The 19,517-nt window shown below is 42.1% G+C and overlaps 2 protein-coding genes across 5 annotated transcripts in view; both read right to left on the bottom strand.

Moving 5' to 3' along the window:
• LOC110978238 (uncharacterized) overlaps window positions 1-19,378 on the bottom strand; it is a 29,420-nt gene extending 10,042 nt beyond the window's left edge. The window contains exon 1 of one of the 3 annotated variants that reach the window (XR_015428255.1): window positions 18,876-19,378. The gene's annotated coding sequence lies outside the window, so the exon portion shown is untranslated. Of the gene's footprint in view, window positions 1-342; window positions 1,861-18,875 lie in introns of those variants that run through there. The other 2 variants (XR_015428256.1, XM_022233095.2) reach the window with 2 other exon arrangements.
• Window positions 1-19,517, bottom strand: part of LOC110978277 (uncharacterized) — a 116,533-nt gene that overhangs the window by 20,672 nt on the left and 76,344 nt on the right. The window lies entirely within an intron of this gene.

Genomic DNA, 19,517 nt, shown 5'->3' with positions numbered 1-19,517 from the left:
CGCGCGAGACTGGTTCGTCTAGTTAACTAAATCAACAGCTCCAACGTAGTGCTCAGCGCTCTAGATGAGTTTGTAACTCAGTGTGTACGATAGATAACTCTGTTGACCCTATCGAATGTAATGAAAGATATGGAGCCCATCAATTAAAGTGAATTGGGACAAGAAGAATGCTTAGCGACAGATACAACCCGTGAGGAGGTAGCGGCAAAGTGCAGGCGTCTCGACCTGCCGAGAAATTCACACTTTTCTGCACCAAAAGGTTACCACAACAGGACGGGGTGTACCGCAGCGGAAGCGTAGCGCTGAAAGCATGGGGGAAATGACAACACAATTTCACCATACCTAACAAGTTCGCAATGTGTGAAAGACGGGAGAGCAGACCAAACGGCTGACATAATGGTGTCGCATATTTCATGCCAGGTAATGGTTTCCGCTTCTGCTCGACAGACGAAATCCTATGTTGGTGTTAGCACATGGAATAACACGGATCCATCCTTGGCCAAGGGCAGTGGTGGGTAGGTGTCCCTGCAGCTCTCTTCAGACTGACAGAAAATGCTGAGAAGGTCCAACATATGACATCAAGACCCTGATCACGGTTCTGCCTCGCGGCGGCTTTATTATGCTTATGTCTGATGCTCAAGCCGCACATGCGCAATCCTACAAAAATCAAATCTGTCCCGGAATCAAACTCGGAATGGCCTAGCTGTTGTGCGTGTCATTGTACTGTCGCATCTGTAAATGTCACCTTCCAAAGCGTAAAATCCAAGGATTTGTATACCTCTATTAAGCTTGGATAGGAGACAGCCATTAACGTCTTTGAATAAGAGCTCAAATCAATACCAATTTAGCAAGGACAGGCGATGTGCGAATGCTCGTCAAGGGGTTTCATTTTAGGGTGGCAGGCAGCCAATCGATAGAAATCAATAAATTGTAAAAAAGCGCAAAAACGAATTGCGTGCGCTTCAATGAGCGAATTTGCCTCTTAAGGCGTATAGTTCAAACACGTCACCCAGGCTGTCTGAAACGAACCGTGGAATATCCAAGGCTACAACGGGTACTGTAAGCTCACATTCTGATCACTGTTACTTTTTTGCTTGACAACAGAGACATCTAACTACCCTCGACAGGGACTACACAAGGACATCACAAAGCAGCAATTAGGGTGCATCTGCCACGCGGAAGAGTTCTTACAGAGATGTCTTTTATTGAAATACTGTGCTAAATGAAGCTTGTCGGATGAAGAGTGGTCGTCCCGGCTCCCGGGAAATAAATTCAACACAGCTTGGGATGTTTTCCTTGGAGACTAGATTTTTACGGGGACAAAGCAGGGCAATTTAGACCAGTGAAGCATTCATGCTTACTCTTCACCTAATAGGAAAACATTAATTTCTCAATAGGGAGTACTGGCTGTATTTCCAAACAGACGACAAGTTGTAAGTTAAAAATTAAACTGAATTTCAGCAGCTTGAAAGTTAAACAAAATAAAAAATGGCGTATCAAGCATTTACGAAGGAGGGGGTGGAGTCGAACACTTGGGGGAGGATACCACAGTGGAGGTAAACCAAATACACCTGCGGGGCAAATTCTTCCTTTTCTGGAAGTATATTTCTGGATTTAAAAAGAATAAAGAATATGTAAAACACCTTAAAGACGAAAAAGAAAAACGGTTTTCGGAAAAAAGAGAGGGGTCTAGTTCCCTTGTAGATCCGCATTCAAGTTTTTAAAAGTGAAGAATTTACAAGCATATTTAAGTGTAGGTCTAGACGACATGATAAAATAAAAAGCAAATAAAAATGAAAAAAAAAGAAGAGATGATTATTACGACTTTACGATTCGGACTGAATCGTTTTATGTACAGTGCAAGATGAATTTAATCAAATTTCATTAATTGATGCCAGACGGATACAATTTCCTACAAGGATGTTCCTGCAGAGTATTTTTTGCCAGCTTTTCGAGCAGACAAACAAATTGATTTATCGCAACAGGAAATAACTAACTTTCCTCGCAGCGACCAGGCATTAAGCGTTAAGCAGATGTAAAGTCGGCTTTTCAAGAACCTATCCGATACAGGAAGCCCTTTTGTAAGAACCCATCGGGGACCGGGATAGAGCCGCAGTCCTGTCAAGGTGATTAATCTGTCCGGGCAGTGAAAATGAGAAATGACAACCTTTTCCGCTTACGTGTCAAAAAGTTGAATGGGCGACTCTGAGAGAGGATCCGTATACTAGGGGAATTCAGCGGGCACAGACAATCATCCGACGGGGCAAGAAGAGACACCAGGCCCGGGCAGTGCTATGGAACAATCAGGAGTCTACACCGCGTCATCGAGACAGTCATTGGGCAAAATAAGATGGATTTAGTGTAATAAGACCTTCCCGACGGCAAAAGCGAACCACTTAGACGCACAACTCTGATCTACGATTTCATAATAATTGATGCTGGAGAACTCTCCAGACAGATCGCACTTGACTGGGGAGAGGCTTGGAACGATGACAGGCTTGCATCATCGTTTAGTCGTTTCAACATTGAAACCTTTGCGGGGGTAGGTCTTGCACCTTGGTTGGGACATCGGCTGTGCTTATGTTTTTCATTGCCCCCTCTTCTGCCCCCAGTCTATAAGAGGATACTTGTGAATGCCTAACTCTGACCGTCTGAAAAACCCATGTGCAACATGATGTTGGCCGATGTTTCAGTTTGAAAACGTCGTTCGTAAACTTGAAACCTGTTGCAGGTATATTTGCATAACTTCCGCCAATCATCGTTCATGTGATATGAAAAGTGCATACCTTACCATTATTACCATAGTCTGTTGCCATCCCAGATCAAACAAAATATCCTACACTTTCCTGTGCAGGCTTTCTTCTGGTGGTGGTTCGTGTCGCGGAGTGAACTACTGGAAGGTCTTGAAACAAGCTAGACTACCGCGTGGGGGAAGAAAACTCATTAAAATAGGAGACAATAAGACAATCCAATATGAATCAACGGGGTGAGAGACTGATTAAAGGGACGTGCGTGAGAACTACCACAGTTCAGAATCACATTCCTCCAAACGCATGCTTCTCAAAAGACGCATATATTATGCGATGCTTCCCCACTGAACTTCTGGTAACTTGTAGTGTACTTTCGCGTGAAGGTGAAGTGTTTTTTAACAGAATCACGACGAAAACCTTCAGAAAGAATTTCATCTCTAGTAGAATGCAACGAAAATCCAAACACTGTCTCATTAAAAAAACTGAAACCGAATCATTTAAGGAATTGCCTATTCATGTTCACGTACTAATGGACGAGTTAAGTGAAATAAAAACACTAAGAAGGAGGTCGTTGGAAAGAAAACTTGACAATGAGAAAGTGAACAAGATCAGAAAATTAGAAATGCCATCATTGGTATACTTGGTTCGAAGAAATGAATATAGCCCCCTCTATAGGCAAAACGTGCCCAAAGCACTTAACTATTCATTTTGCTCGCTAGTGTTGGATGTTGAATTCACAACAGACCACGACGTATACACTATCTCACGCCTTGATTTATTCAATCGGCTATTGAAAAGTTGAAGTCCACGTAAACGAACCGTTCAGAAAAACATCTGGCCCTTTCTTGAAAGTTAGAACTGCTGTTTGTCTTTTTCCACATTATTCGGTGGTGTAAAATTTGGTGTTACATTTTGTCGTTAACGTAAAATTTAGTGCCGATTGTTTTCATCGTTGCTTACAAATTAGAAAAATGACCGCTCTGTAATACAAGAAATGTACGACTTACTCAAGGCAAAGCAAGGCTACATTCTAGGAATTCGTTTGATCGATGGGGCTTTTAAAGCGACTTCCTTGAAGCTGTCGGGGGATGTTAGAGGGAATGAAGACCGGCCATGGGGAGATTCACCAGGAATACATTTATTTCATCATGAAGGGATGTTCCGCTAATGGTGGGCGTGATGTATCTTCGTTTCGGCTACTGTTGCAGAGTGCTCTGGCTAATGACAGATTTTTTTACTATGTGATTTCCCACCGGAATCGGAGGGGTAATTGCTTGACATCGTCGGTATTCGGCGGCGTACTAAACAGTGGTATCCTCAAATTTATTTATGATAAAATAATGTTCATGTTTGACATAGACAGCCAAGTCGACATTTGAGTCAAAGTATTCTAATCAAATGCATGCAGCTGAAAGCTGTAATAAGCCATTTGCGAGAAAAGTTGAACAAAATCTGGTACATCGATGTATCTTATTGCATATAAACATAACAATCTGAATTTCCCAGACTGAATTTTGTACTGTTGCTATACTTCAAGATTCGGGGCAAGCTTTCTCATAGCGACCACGATCTCTGCAATGGACTCATTCCTTCTTATGCACTGAAAACACTGTATTGATGCAAGGCGTCCCAAAAGCTCGTCCCAAATCACGAGGTATACATGGAGATGGATCCCAATACGACACTTTTAGCGTCAATTTGCGCACTTCCGCATTTGAAAAAGAGGCTGTATGTGCCAGCTTCAATTCTTAATACGATCAGACGATTGAAAGTAAGGAGTCGCGAAAGACACCAAAAACATAAAATATGTTAAATTCAGACTTTTCAGACTGCAAGTTTTTGTGGAAGAGTCTTTCGGGATGACTCGACACCTTAAATAACAAAAAAATTAATAAAAAAATAATGACGGTTTACCGCGATGGTCGTGTCTCTGCATGTGCAGTGGGCGTGGTTGAAACTAAAGTGGCGCCATACTTACGAACCGGATACTGCATGTACCGTGTCGACTCCGCGGGCGCGGGTGCGACCGACGAAACTCAACATATAGAGAGCCTCGGCTTCGATGTGAAATCCCTCTATAAACCTTTTTCATGTGATGTCACAATCATGTTGGATCGCGGAAATGAGTGGAAAGTGTTATGATGGCAGTCTACTTATTCAAGCATGCCGGTAGCGTTCGCATGAGCGCTTGCACGTGGTTGCAAACGCCGTGGCCAAGACGGTCCACGCGTATTGCTTACATTTAGCGCAATCCAGTCGCGTGGGTGAAAAAGGGCTATAGCAGCAATGGCTTGATATGGACAATTCAAATTGAAAAAGGGCTATAGCAGCAATGGCTTAATATGGACAATTCAAATTGAAAAAGGGCTATAGCAGCAATGGCTTAATATGGACAATTCAAATTGAAAAAGGGCTATAGCAGAAATGGCTTAATATAGACAATTCAAATTGAAAAAGGGCTATAGCAGAAATGGCTTAATATAGACAATTCAAATTGAAAAAGGGCTATAGCAGCAATGGCTTAATATGGACAATTCAAATTGAAAAAGGGCTATAGCAGCAATGGCTTAATATGGACAATTCAAATTGAAAAAGGGCTATAGCAGCAATGGCTTAATATGGACAATTCAAATTGAAAAAGGGCTATAGCAGAAATGGCTTAATATGGACAATTCAAATTGAAAAAGGGCTATAGCAGCAATGGCTTAATATGGACAATTCAAATTGAAAAAGGGCTATAGCAGAAATGGCTTAATATGGACAATTCAAATTGAAAAAGGGCTATAGCAGCAATGGCTTAATATGGACAATTCAAATTGAAAAAGGGCTATAGCAGCAATGGCTTAATATGGACAATTCAAATTGAAAAAGGGCTATAGCAGAAATGGCTTAATATGGACAATTCAAATTGAAAAAGGGCTATAGCAGCAATGGCTTAATATGGACAATTCAAATTGAAAAAGGGCTATAGCAGAAATGGCTTAATATGGACAATTCAAATTGAAAAAGGGCTATAGCAGCAATGGCTTAATATGGACAATTCAAATTGAAAAAGGGCTATAGCAGCAATGGCTTAATATGGACAATTCAAATTGAAAAAGGGCTATAGCAGAAATGGCTTAATATAGACAATTCAAATTGAAAAAGGGCTATAGCAGCAATGGCTTAATATGGACAATTCAAATTGAAAAAGGGCTATAGCAGCAATGGCTTAATATGGACAATTCAAATTGAAAAAGGGCTATAGCAGCAATGGCTTAATATGGACAATTCAAATTGAAAAAGGGCTATAGCAGCAATGGCTTAATATGGACAATTCAAATTGTTATGTTCACAATAATTCAAAGAACCAAGTGAACCAGATTTTATCAAAGTTTTACTCGCAAAAGGCTTATTGCAGGAATTACTGATATACAAAAGGTAATCTACCCCACCAACAGACGAATTCATGAATAAGTCACATTCCTATGAACACTGAGTTTGATTTCACAACTGCTTTACATTTCAAATATTTTTGTACTCATAGTCTGAGCTCACAAATTCAGCGAAGAACTTGTTTTAAATCAGAGGGGTGAATAGCGACATTCCCCCGTTATATTCATTTAGCCACTGGCGAATCGAAGAATTTTTATTTTTACAACTGAATAGATATCTGAGTGAGGTAAAATCTCAAGGTCAGTACTGAAACACCTTATTGTCCGGTGGTAATTTATACAAGTGGTTGTCTGTCATTGCTCTGGTGTTGGTCATTTGGCAACGGTATTTTTCTCCCTATTTTCTAGCAAGGTCACGCCAAAACCGTCCTCAAGATGTTTTCATCAACACACAAAAGAGTGTAACATTTTCAAAGACATTCCTTGTGCTATTCATTGAGAATTTGTAACCTCTGTGCTCTTTTGCAAAGTTCGCATCAAGTACCATTTTTGAAATCAAACTTTATGCTTAACTTTTTTACTCGCAAACGTTGAGGTTTTTTCCATTCATAAGCATACCATGTATAACTTAACCAAATTACTGTAGACTGTGATTGGTTAGGGACAACTGCAGAGTTTGATATGCAAGTTGCGATAGGTTGGAAACAGTGACGTAAATGCAAAATAAATGGTCGCACTGTCGAATGCCCGGTATTATGAATTATTCACAGCTTATTTGGCACTCATTAGCTCGTGTATTTCCGAGGGATTATCTATCAGCCGATGATTGGCCCAATACATTCAGGCCAACTTTTCCTCTAAGGAATCAAATAAAGTGATTGGTAGCGACAAATGGAAAGTACAGAGAGACATGAAATCTGAGCGCGCTCATTTCATTCGGGGAAGATTTGATGTTTTCCAGAGCGTATCGGCGTGGATTTGATTGGTCAGAGAGTTGATGTTTTTTGCATTAACAGTGACTGATAGGTGCAGCTGTGCACAAACGAAACCCGTCAGCTGGTAATGAATTCCTCAGAACATTCTTATGAAGGTGCCAGGCCGACGGAGTCACTACACTTTATGGCGTAATCGACGCCAATAGAGCATGCTATGTATTAGGCTCGCTTATTATGATAAATGAGCAATGCTGGGTGTCTACTGTAACGCTACTGGTGAGAAATATCCGACCAAACTGGCATTTGGTTTAATGCTGATGCTGCACAGAGACTAAACACACTTGATTGCATCTTGCCTCATGACAAGCAAACACACTGAATATATAAACACTTTGTTACCCCGTCTATAGTTTAACTGCAGGCTCTTCATCCGGGGACACTGCTCAATTCCTGCCTTGCACTTTCTGTAAGCAGCATATTACGTGTTGACAAAGGGCACTCATGTTACAAATCACGCTTGTAATATCTATTTCGACGTGCCCTCTCCTCTCTGAAAACGGGGCGGATGCTTCTGTGAGTCCCCTAGAAACAAGACGAAATCAAATACCCAAGGAGCGCATTGGTTATCGTCTGGAGACCCAAAGTTAACATTTCAAAGTGAATAGTTCAAAAGTTTGTTTTGCACAATTTACTGGAAAAAGAACTCAACTCCTTATACCTGTAGTATGAACTGGTTTAAGTAGGTGGTTTATGTAAAGCAACGACGGCATACGAAGTACCGAACGCGATGTCCTGATTACCCATTATGATAAGAATGACGGATACCAGTTATAAATTACTCAAAGCTTAAAATATAAATTTGTTTTAGTCAAAGGATAGCAATTTGTCAATGGAATGATACAGCTTCATAGGCCCCAAAAGACGTTAACAAAGCTTGGTAACATCACTGGTCGCTTACAAAGCACACAGAACATTCAATAACGGAAGTGTACCATATTCACTGACACGGGGTAAGCTTCCATACTTGAGACAAAAACTACGAAATCGAGATCAAATAAATTACTTGTGACTGGAAATTTATATATTATAGTACATGGGGAAATTTTGATTTATGCAGCACACGAATTGTAAATCAGATGCAATACGTTTTAGGAAAGTTCATTAAAATAAATATGCTCTTGGGGAAAGATAACTGTCCTGCATGGAAAGAAATCTCAAAACCACATCAAACGTCACTTGCGGACAATGACGGAGTGTTCCTTGAACGTAGGGCCCCACACGTCCACAGACAAAACTAGAAATGATACGGGAAGAGAGCACTCGAGCAGTGTCTGACGATGGCCCTCAGATTTTTTGTCTTCGACTTATGTTACTTTTTCCCCCATGGCTTGAAAAATGGAAAGCGATATTGTAACAAACAACCCATTGTACCGTTAGGCAAATATTTCAACGATTAGGTATTCGTTTGCTTGCGTCCGAACCTTTCAATGTCTATAGCAATCGCACAGCTAAGTGGTGCTTTTTGCGAGCTTCGGGCTATATTGATTACGCCGCATCATTTTTTGAAATCTTATCTCTTCTGGGGTTTGCTGTGAAAACAGAAGTAACAAACTCAGCCGAGACATGAGGTTGAATCGATGCCTCAAGAAAAATATGGCCAAGGGTAAAGAAGTAAGGACGGTTTTATTTACCGGAGGCAGTTGATATGACCAAGAGCTTGGGGTATGTTAGACAACATGAAACTGAGCGCCACAACAAATTTAGTGGCACAATCGAAATTTCCCCGCAAGGTAACTGTATTGATTATAGCTAGCCCAATCACATCAACCGCTCCTTAATAGCTGTGAATGGGCTGTACACTGTGCTTATGTCATCCTCTAAAAGTTTGAACGCCTGCATTTTTCCTGTGGAATCTAATCAGAAGGCTGCTCCGAACGGACGCTTTTAATACACTTCACTAGAAAGCAAACAGTGTCCAACAACCAAAGACGATGTGACATTTCAGTCTCCATGAGGTTTTTTTATGAGGTTTTATTGTCTGAGATAGATCTCATCTTGTTTTCAAACTTATGGTACTTACAATACTTCCAAGCATTAACAGTGCTTTTTTTGTACTGAAGTTCCTCGGATTTTAATGGATATTCGTGGGATATGAGTTCGTTAGATTTCATGGGAAAATAACTCGACATGAAAACTCGGCAGACTTTCGTTGTCACCTTAAAGTCTCAATTAAAATCCAATCTGCAATATAACTTAGTGAGCTAACGTACTTTGTCACGCGTTCCTAGAAAGGGTTGCGGTTTAGACCAAAGTGACATGATGTGACAGCTGGGTCTGACTGCTGATATATTGATTGGACAATGTCACGAGGGGACCTGGCCATGTCACAGCTTCGTCCTTGATGTGGTGGCATTGGCAATTATGGTAAATGTCAAGACACTGATTTTGCTTCTGTCAAGTCTGCACATTTTCACGGAATCGAAGTGCTGGATAAAGTGGCCGGTCAGGAGGTAAATCAATTAAATGTACATTTTCAGCACAAATGTATCCCTCAAGTCGTCATTATGTTCATGTTTTCGCTTTGTTTGTACCAAGATTTCCTTGTCACCTCTTCTGTAACCACACGTATCCTATCCGATAAAATGTGACTTAGTGGGCGCAATCGGTCTATTAACTGTCTTGATTTTTTATGTCGACTACGTCCGTATACGTACAAGGTATTTCCATGCATGGTAGGTGTAACTTGTTGCCATTCTGGGGGCGGGTTTCGTGTCACATTTGAATGTTCACTTTTAATGGTGCGTCAGATATTGATACAGGATTCCCTATGCCGATTCTTCAACCCTCCATAGGCCTATTCGTGGCAACGTAGAATGTTTTTGTAGCTCAGACAGGAGACAGGAAATGAGTGGACAAACATGCAGCTGAGAGCCAAGAGAAATCCTCGTGTCTCCTCGGCACACAGCCCGGCCGCAGGCAGCGTCTGAATTCCTAGCTTGTCTAGGTTTAAGGTCTCAATTTAACGGTAGCTCATTCCCATTAGATTATTCCAACGCCTCTGCACACGTACACATGGAGCCCTCATCGATACTTTACGTCACAGCAAACAGTTGCTCGCACGCATTACGATGAAGTAGAAATCAAATTTGTCAAGTTATCAAGCTCAGTGGGTTATATACTCAACAACAGAAGCCGTTTATTCGACAATTTAAACTGACCTACGCGATGACGTTCTGACTTGCAGAAAATGAATTAAAACGGCTTCGATAGATAAGCATCAGAGAATTCGTCGCAGCTGAATACCAAACCATTAACTAACCACCTTTCGGACGACAGTGCTGCCGGTGGATCCAAGTTTGTTATCGACGTGCTTACCGAATTCGGTGAAATTAGTTTTTCGTCTCACGTGTGCAAATATCTGATATGTAACTCAACGAGAAGGAAAGACTTAGCAGACCTTAAAGTTGAACCTCTGCACCGACTGAAATGAAGTACAATTGTAGCCAATTGTCGCGGTGTCCTATTCCTTGACAAACCACTCTAATGCTTAGGCTATGGTAGGCATGTCTGTACTCTTCAACTCCATCAAATTACCTTTCTTAAAAAAATAAGTCGAACTCGTTGTAAAACTGATCATCGGTTAACATAATTTGGTAGTTTTTCTGATGAGTAGATTGGTAGAAGGAAGTTATAATTCCGTGAAAGAGAAGCCCTTGGGGCCGCAAGAAACGGCTGACGGCTTCGGGAATGACGCTCGTGCCCTTCCCAAGCCCATTAGTCTCACGCTACGAGTGTCATCAGAACCTGTTTGCACAGGGAACAAGCAAGTTTGGTCGTTGAGACCCACTCTGCCCAGAGGACCTGCCAATCCGCAACTGTGATTCAATAAACATTCATTATGTCTCGCTCTGATTCCCAATGAGACAAGCCACATCACCACTATCGTCTTGCACCTGCAGCTATTAATTCCTCATGCAATATTTAAAAGATGTGTCATGTTTTTTTCAAAAATACCTTTTAAGTACGGATCGACAAACAAGAAACGACAGTTACATGGTGCACACTGAATATGAAAACATTTTTCATTACAGACCATAGACGGACGGACGATAAAAGCGTCTAGTTAATTTGGAACTGTTGTTCAAATCAAACGGCACGGTCCTTTCTTCTTTCTAAATCAAGCAGTAAGATTCCCTTCGCGGTTCGTGCGTGTGTGCCGCCTATGTGCTGCTTTTTGTGTTGACAGCCCACAGCCTCAAACCGCCATCAGCTGAAATTTAATTGTGTCGTCAGTGCCTTGGATAAAAGCACAGGTTAGTGTTGATTAGGTTTTAGCCCGACGGACGGTTCGGACAACAATCCAATTTGTTTTCTATCAAACACTTGCCAACAATTTGCCCCCGCACGATCCACGGCTAAATTATTACTCGCATGGCCCAATCCAGACGGACGAATCTGCATTTGTGATCTTATTTAGGAGGCAGGCAGTGTCTACTTTTCCAGCCTTTTTGTCAGAGGCTGGTTTAGATGAGAGAAGAACCTTGTCTGAATCAACATCTTAGACCCAGATTATCAGATTAAGATGTGCGTTTTGTACTTTTCAAATGGCAATTTAACATCAAGGCAGGTATTCTAAAGCACTACATGCATTGTAGCTTCTTCCCTTAATGACACCATCCTGTCGCTGGTGCTCATGCACGTTTGGTGGGAGCAAATATGTGAACTGCATAATAATTAAATGATTACATAATTTGCTAGGCGTTGTGCTGCACGAACCTGAAAATAACATTTGAAATTGCTCCTCAGCCTGTGTGCCACAGCGACTTGTCTGTTTCCAGATTTTTCTCAGTAAAAGCTTATCGATCCATCGAGACTAAAACGCAGCCATCTTTTCTGACACACCCAGGCTGTCTTCTACCCACGAGCAGGATACAGACTTCCGACAGGCTATATCCATTAAGAGACGTAAACAGCCAATAGTAGTTAAAAATCTTCATCATCGATGAGTGCCTGAGCCCAAATGATTCGATTTTCTTCGCTCGCTCAAATCTGCCGCAAGAGGACGTGTGCTGGTTTACGGTCTCAAGAACCGACTCCGGCATAAAACCGAGCGCAAATTTAATAACGTGAAGGCTAACGATGGACAAGAAATAATTGTTGAGAAGACCGACATTATTCATAGCAAACGCTGAACTGAAAGGCCAACTGTTTCTCCTCAAAATCTCACTGTATTTTCCCAGATGTCATTTCACCATCACACCTCCAGGCCAAGGTCAAAACCTGCACGTGCCATAAACCACTGCATCGATCCAGCTTCGGTTATTTTTGTTTTATTTTAAAGACGTGTGAAGTACAAGGTTACAAAGAAACTGTTCTCGTCACCGATGTCAGGTGAGATAAGACGCCCGACCGTCAAACGGATTTGCCTAAACATCTACTGCCTCTCCTTGGCTGTATCGATTCCTCACTCTTTACGTGGTTCACTGCCAGGTCAGTTTTGGCAATACAAATGATAGCCTACTTTGTGTGCTGGGTTTGCGTGACGGTAAAAGAATCAGGTAGTCTGATTATTTACTCAAAACGGTCTTAGGTTAACGATGGAACATCTGTACTGGCCCAGGAAACGCAAAAACAAAGAAAGATAGATCGTTTGTAGATTCGCAGCATGTCATTCAACCTGTTGCAAACAAGAACAACATGACAAATTGAACGTCATCACAAATTCTCTATGGGGAAATGCTCAGATGAAGCGTGATCACCAACTGTAGCAGCAAGAGTGAGGAGAACAGCATTCAGGTACAACAAACACAAACATAATATCGACCAGTGTGAGCTTGCATGGAGATAAACGCATGCTGGAATTCACCAAGACAGCAACAGATGCAGTATCGTATAGACAGTGGTAACAGCGTTCCTATGGCAACAGGAGGAGTGGTTGAGGAAGGAAGTCCAAGGACTAAGACGCAATATTACCATCGACAAGGAGAATCAAACCTTTAAATAATCCAAGGAAAAAACCAAAAATCTTAAATCCTTCCTTAATACTCTGAAGTCTTGACGTGCATTAGATCTGACCTTGTCCCACACGAGAGCAGGGTATTTTCACTTGTATAATACTGAGTTAGACACCATAAGGAATTCGCTAATTCCTGGGAACAGAAAAGGAAATAGAGTGACCTGCGGAATTTGTTTGATATACATGCACCTGACGAATTATGCTACTCACTGCATCATAGCGTGAGAGACTGTCGACCAAGCATACTGTTTTCGGCAACCAACAGGCCTATAAGCCACAACAGCGCTTATGTTATCAATGTAGATTAACTTGACGGAATTACTTCTGTGTTTCATCTCTCTTGCTAGAGATTCGATTTTTCTTTTGCTATGAACAAACTTGCGTAGATAGATCCGCAAACTTCTGACGAATCCAGTCCTTTCCATGGCAGCCCATGCATGGTGAAAAAAAAATTGTATATGTGTGCCTAGAAACCTCCTCTCGATCAGCTGAAGTGTATTTTCCCCACGCACGATCGATCCCAGGTATCTTTTGCTTCAACGCCTGTAAATTTGACAGTTGATGGGTATTAGTATACAATCTTTCATACACCGTGAAGAACACAGTCATCAAACCTGCGTGTGCCGGGGGAGATCGTGTTTATATTTCTTGGCCTACTTAAATCTGCTCGTCCATCTTTGCTAAAACTCACCTCTCCATATCAATGGGCCTCGGCAGTATTTTTTGTTGTGGGACCAGTTTCCTGCAGGGGGATTGCAAAACACCCATCAGCAACGGAATAACCATTAATGGGCCCAGGGAATCGGTTCTGAATTTTCCCAAGCCAAGTGGAGATTTCAATCCCCTCGCATCTCTTTCTGTTTCATTTCTTTCTGCTGTCTTTTATCTCCTTTTGATTTTCCAAGTGTTTCCATGCAGCAGGGGGAAGCGAAACCCCGTCCCTCCCGCGCGTCTCGACGTTCATGCACATCCATATACGTCTCTGCACAACATATCATGTCCACCTACGCTTCCACAGGGACCGTAAATCTCCCCTAAAGGTCGCAACATGTGTTCAAGTCCATGTCGAAGTGCTCAGGCATTATTGGATTCTGTCTGATTACAATCCGACATAATTCACATCTCAAAGCAGAAAACTTATCCGTTAATTTTTGCCATTTGGGCATAAGTCTCAATTGGTAGAAGATGTCAGGTCCAGTCGTGACAAACACTACTACATTTAGGAATTAAGTCTTGATTTGCGTCTACCAGACTGTGTCTTCACGGTGTACAGCTGTAATCGCATTTTACCTTTTACGGAGATTTCTGAGGTGTCAGGGGAAATGTTGAAAATCGTCAGCAGTCTGAGTTTCAAAACAAGGTGCGTCAATTTGTTTCATGTCAGCGGACGAGATGGACTGGATTGACAACACTTGCATGGTGAAATTGCAGCATAATCCGGTACTCTTTGTGTTGATGCGTAGGCCTAAACGGATTTAAAAAGTCTTTCTATCGCTGCTAGCAATGTGCACACCTAAAACCAGATGAGAAACAACATCTTGTAGGGTCTCTACAAGAGGATCATCTAGTTAATCAGCCTATATTAAAATGTGACCTGAAACCCACAGATGCTAATTCAAAGAAGGCTATATGTCACTGTGAGTGGGTTGCTGACAAGCAACTTCTTCTCGTACCAAAATGTTGAGGCAAGCAGTAAACGCAATCATGTATAATTTGAGCATTTGCAATCCAGGCCAAAAAGTATTGGGTTTGCTCGGAGGGGTACGTAGGAGTTATATGTTGAAGCATCATTGTGGATCTCTAAAGACATTTCATTAACACTTTGATTAGGTTAACCAATTAGGCTTGGAATAAAAAGTCTTCAGCGACACGGCTGGGTCGACTGCCTCATGGCCAAAGGGTCAGTGACCTGGTCAGAAAGCCTCCCCTAATTGCTTTTACAAATATGAGGTCCAGACAACAGCGGTTGTAATTTCCTGCATCCAATTTGATACAGTGATACCTTAAGTTTGACGCCTTTCTTTCAGCAGCTGATTCATGACGCTGTTCAATCTGTCTATTCGACGGTCCAATCCTGTCGTCTCTTTTCAATAGGACCTAGCACAATCGATGCCATAATTGCGACGTTAAATCGAACATACAGACTCTAAAATAGGACCACAGAATCCAACTTCGTCACTGAGTCGTAGAATCTTCATTTACATTTGGAAATTGGAAATCTGTCCATGATGGATCGAAATGTCACAGATTTGTTGGCAAAACACCGTGTGACATGCCTTTGTACGGCCGGAGCAAGGACACCCACTTATGTTCGCTATAAACCGTAAAATGTCAGATGCCTTTAGGCACAACAAAAGGTGATGCTGTATTCCTACCAAACCTACATGCACACACAGTACGCAAACTACATGTACTAAAAATCGTGGAGACAGTCAAATCGATTTCATTCGGGAGTACTTTTCAATGGCGACGAATTAAACCAAACCGAGGCAAACTGTGTTCAGATTATGGGACCGTGACCAGCGCAAAAGAGTAGAGAAAAAAATCCGCTCAGAATGCCGCAATACACTGCAAGCATTTCTGGTTGTCATAAGACAATTTAAAATCTACCCATGTACAAACCAACATTCTATATACCACATGGTTATATGGATAGAAACTTCCAGCCATCACAGTGTGCATTGCTAAACAAATAAACCGTTAAGTTCACAATAACTAGACGGTTTTATAGAAACATGTCAGTAGCATGGAGTGATCCAATAGCACGTTTGTCGCAAAACAAGGAGACGCTTATGAATTTAAGCTGCGCAATTTAACAATGGGAGACTTTGAGACGCATGGTGGCGGCAGATACAACGGTCTTTTTTGTTGATGTGGGCATGCACGTGCAGTTCTAGGCATGCGCGTTAGTTCTGAGCACGCGCACAACCGAGGAAAAGGACCGGTTTGTCTGCCGCCACCATGCGTCTCAAAGTCTCCCATGTCTGCCACCCCTTTTTCCCGTATCAGAAAGAAGATTTGGAAGGGTTTATATCCTCCCCTATGATATCGAGGTAGCTTTCGAACAAATTAGCACCACAAGTGCACAGCAGCCAAAACGTATGCCATCAATCGCCTGCACTTGAAATTTCTTGAAACCTATTCCCTTCGGGAGGCAATTTGCAGCTTGTTGTCCAAAGTCAGCCGCTACCCAAGTTGAATAATGTCATGCACGGTGCGAATGTGTCAAATATTGAAAAATTTTCAGCCACTGGTTATTCAAACTAAATTGAAATTTCTTAAAACTTATTCCCCTTAGGAGGCAATTTGCAGCTTGTTGTCCCAAGTCAACCGCTACCCACGTCAAATATAATGTCATGCACGGTGCGAATGTGTCCAATATTGAAACATTGTCAGCCACAGGTTATTCAATGTCGCCGCAGGTATACCTGTTTGGAAAGAAAGAGCAGTTCAGAGAGAAATTCCCCTCACAGAGAACCGAGGGGTCTACATCTGCAATGCTGACTACGCTTTAATCGTACGCCGCGAGAAAGCTGGGCCGAGGGTGTCGGGGTCCATTATCAGACTTTCACGCTGTAATCCTTGAGGTGGAAAATGGGCAGGGGAAAGACAGCAATAAGGAAGAAGGGAATGATGTCGTCACATCAACTTTAGGAAGTGAGATATTCTCAAGTGGAAGCTGCATAACTACCCTCAGGAATATTTGACATGTTAGAGCGAGGTTTAAAACCTTGCAATATTACCCGTTTTTACGCAAGACCCTACAGAAGTGAGGGGCCATGACGGCAACGGATCAGACCTTCCAAACAGACGGTTCCTCGTCACGCTAACTGGTGCTTGAATACGCTAACACAGGAACGTGGATGACTTATGTTTACTCTGTTTTCATTGGAAACCGATCAGGAACGAACGCCTCTCCCTCTTTCGTTTTAGTCTGCCAAATTCATATAACAGCCGGCTTGAGTCCAACCGGCAACCCAGTTTACGGCAAGCCCGAAAAAGAACTAAAATTGTTCCCTTAATAATAGACTGAAGATAAAATCCCTAATCACCCATAAAAATTCTGCGGACTTGAGAACATTCTAATAAAGAAGAAAACGACTCCACTTTTGCAAAAAGTACGACTACATAAAACAGAATGATGAAAGCTGACATGCCTAATGGCACTCTACTCAGGAAATGTGATAGGTCGTGTCAAGTCGTGGCGTCGTATAATTTTGAACAAAATGACCCCATTAACCTTGCAGTCAAAATCAATTTTCTGCATTGCCAGACTCAATCTATGAATAGCTTTTAATAGGATAATACTAATAGCAGCTTCTGACCTGTTCAGGTGGAAAGGAAAGGGCAAAGACCAGGAACATTCGGTAGGAAACAAGGCACTCGATTAGAAAAGTTTGTAAATGGACGGCTTTCAGGGGGTGAATGGTACGAATGGACAACCATGAGCTATCGGCGGATAGACGTAAGGCTATCACAGCAAGTTTAATGGTGTGTAAGCTAGAAAAGGGACAACGCCGGAGTGCACACGTAATAAAAAAAATCAACCTGCTTAGCTGTTACCAGTCCAGCTAAGCGGGACCGACAAAAGACACATCGTACAATTACATCTCAGTAAGTGGGTCACAATATAATGACGAATAAAGACTTCCATAGTTCAACACTGTACTTAAATTGTCACTCTGTAACAATTTCTATTAAACCATTCAGCCTGCGGTTCCAACAGAGAAGACTCATTGCTAACCGAGTACAAAATTTATGGCCCTCGCCAAATCCATTTGCAGCCATAGAAACGATGACACTTGCTAAACGGTATACTGTACCGCAGTCGATATTGCAAAGGCTTTTGGAATGATATATGTATTCATGCTAATTAAACAGTAAACCGCCTCGAATTTAGAAAGCCTTGTCAAACGATGAACAAGAATTTATGGCCTCAGCTGGGCTGCTATTATACTGAGATGCTGGAACGTGTTACTTCTTTTTTGGGGAAAAAGGAGAGTTAGGCCTACAAGGACATGAGTAATCAAATATTGGCACTGCATATAGCGCCAACTTTGGTAATTGTGTCTCCTTGAGACAATTCCCGCGTGACGTGGACCTATGAGGGTTAGACAATATGAAATATTCCGGAATTCACAATGTCAGAGACAGCAAATCTCCCAAAAATGCACAAATGACCGCGACGGTCGACCCACTTTTTTTGCTAACATCACCGAAACGTGACGGGCGGAGTGCCTTAACACCTGAGCGCCACGTTGCACAATTAATCCTTGCAGATTTCTCAGTCATTAGTGCTTGATTTCACACCAAGCGCAGGATCTCTTTAGCACCGAAGAACTTGCGACAGTGCAAGCACCTTGTCTAGTCGTCTCGCGAATTCAAAGGAAAAGACACGGCGAAGTGATAATCGATAAAATTGCAACGGTCTGTGGGTTCTTTAACGAAAACAAATGCCGTATTTATTAAATTTAAACACAACTGGCAACGGTTCAGTAAAATCCTTGATACTTTGGAGATACAATGCTTGAATCTAGATCAGTAAGGACGAAAAGTATAATAAATGTCGAAGTTCTTTTGAGTATTCATCGTTTGCAAGTCTCTTGCACCGGGCTATAAAAATAGCGATGCGGCTAAGTCGACGCAGGTCACTTTTTAAACGAGGATAACTGTTACTTGTGTTTTTCAGCAAAATCATTACAAAGTGGATTATTCTTGACAAAAGACAAATTCAATGCCTTCCCTCTTATCTCCTAAATATGCAACAGAGTAGAGGTAAACATTAGCAAACTTATCTTACCTTCACAGCGAAGAAAATAAAAATTCCCTGTGCTCCCGATGACACAAGTTGCCACACTGTTGAAGCAACCGACGCGACAACAGCTACAACGCAAACTTTGTGCGCGTGGTGTGCATTACGTAAATAGTGAAGCTACCAATTGGCGTCTTAGATTGCGTCTTCGTAGGCAGGTTTCCAAGGAAGCGACAATCCCATCTACAGTACTTGGACGGCTCCACCTATCCTAGCCAAACTCTTCACGACACAGCTGCGCTATCGAAATGCCACTCGTTGAGTCGCTCGGCACGTTTTTGAACCAACTCGTCCATTTCCACGCGGGTGAGTCGATACTGAAGTTGAACCAAAACAAGCGATTTCCCAAGTCGGGATAAGTCCCCGAGAGTATCTCGTCATCGATGCCCGGAATCGATTCCACAAATATTTAGACCTTCAAGTGAAGCCGGTAGAATTTGAACTGGGAATTTTAGTGGATGGATCCGATTTTTTTTCCTGCTCAAGTGCTATCCAACGCCGTCCCTGGAAAAAGACACAGCTGTGACTTCGTGCTGAAACGCAGTTCCGCGCGACGCCCGCCCCAAGACAAATAAACACGGCGAGAGTAATATTATTAATTTCAACAGCGAGCTGCCATCCTCGGCGCTG

Source organism: Acanthaster planci, linkage group LG18, assembly GCF_054643075.1.
Source record: "Acanthaster planci isolate LZ-2023a linkage group LG18, COTS_SCS, whole genome shotgun sequence".
NCBI lineage: Eukaryota > Metazoa > Echinodermata > Asteroidea > Valvatida > Acanthasteridae > Acanthaster > Acanthaster planci.
This window is presented reverse-complemented; position numbering and strand designations above follow the sequence as displayed.